Consider the following 1524-nt stretch of genomic DNA (forward strand, 5'->3'; position numbering starts at 1 on the left):
ATCATTTGAAAGGTCTCCTTATCGTCTTTGCAACGATGTAAACACTTGAATATTTGTTTCTACAGGGTTCACCAAGATTATGAACTTTGTTATAGTTTATTTTTATGAACGAGAGAGTAATTAGCATAATTTTAACTGGTAACTCCGACCACTCCATGGGCGTGCTCAAGATTAATTGAAAAATTACTTTGAATAATTGTAAAAAATAAATGAATTATTTCAGTGTTATAAAGTGTTATGTGTATGTAAACAAAAGTGACCTCTTTTATCACACACTATATTAGAACTGACTGGCCTACATTAAAAAGGGTTTTAAAAAAATCACATTTTTTTTAATTTTTAAAAATTACAAAAGAGAAAAAGAGTTTTTAAAACCGTCTAAGGTATGTTAAATAGATGAATAAAAATATTAATATAAAACTTACAGCTACTTGTTACAAATCCAAATCAGATTCAGAAGATGAACTTTCAGAACCAAGATTTATAATAACTGGCTCGATCATTTTATCAGTAATTTTGTCCAGCTTCCACATTTTTTCCTCTTCTTTAATAGTGTGATTTACTGCCTTTTCCCAGTTTTCAGGTTTTACATTATTTACGGCCTCCAAAAACAACTGTTTAACATCATGAATTTTAAAAGTGGTATTTTTTCTTGAAACTTCACTCTTTATCTGTGCCCATACCAGTTCAATCGGGTTTAATTCACAATGATATGGTGGGGATCTAAGTAATGTCATTCCACGATTTTTGGCAATTTCATCAATTTCGTATTTTTTAAATTTTTCTTTATGAAGGGCACACAACGAATAAAGTTCCTTTCTTATAGATCCTGGATGGTACGTAATATTTTTTGAACTCAGCCAATTCTGCAAGTCTTTTTTTAACCACTTGGTTGTGGGCAGTCCTTCTATAAGTCTGGAGTGATAACTTGCATTATCCATTACTATTACACAGTTCTTAGGAAGAAGATCTATCATTTGTTCGAACCATTCTTGAAAGACATCAGCGTTCATGTCTTCATGGTAGTCACCGGTACGAGTTGATTCAAAAGTTAATAAACCACCTTCAACAAAACCGTCTGAACTGCCAATGTGTACTATTATCAGCCTGCGTCCCTTTCCTGATGGTGGGTTTAAACCAGTAGATAAGTTATTTACAAAAGCGTGCCTTTGACTTGTAACAGTTTCATCCTGCCAAAATTTATTTGGTGTATGACCCTCGTTGATCCATGTTTCATCAAGATAAAATATTTTTCTTTTTTGGTTTCTCATTTCCTTTATGGTTCTTAGAAAATGTCTTCTCCATATGACAATATCGCTTCTTTCTAGTAAAATAGACTTTCTGGGATTCTTTTTCCAGCGGAAGCCTATTTCTTTTAAAAGTTTCCATAACGTACTTCGACTCATTTCTGGGTAATCCTTATCATCTCGAACTGAGACAAGAACTTTATTGAATGTTGAAAATTCTTGTCTAAAGAAGAACTCATGCACTTTCCATCGAAGTCCTTCTTTAAAATGATATTCT

Source organism: Diabrotica undecimpunctata, chromosome 7 (assembly GCF_040954645.1).
Source record: "Diabrotica undecimpunctata isolate CICGRU chromosome 7, icDiaUnde3, whole genome shotgun sequence".
In the NCBI taxonomy this organism is placed as follows: Eukaryota; Metazoa; Arthropoda; class Insecta; order Coleoptera; family Chrysomelidae; genus Diabrotica; species Diabrotica undecimpunctata.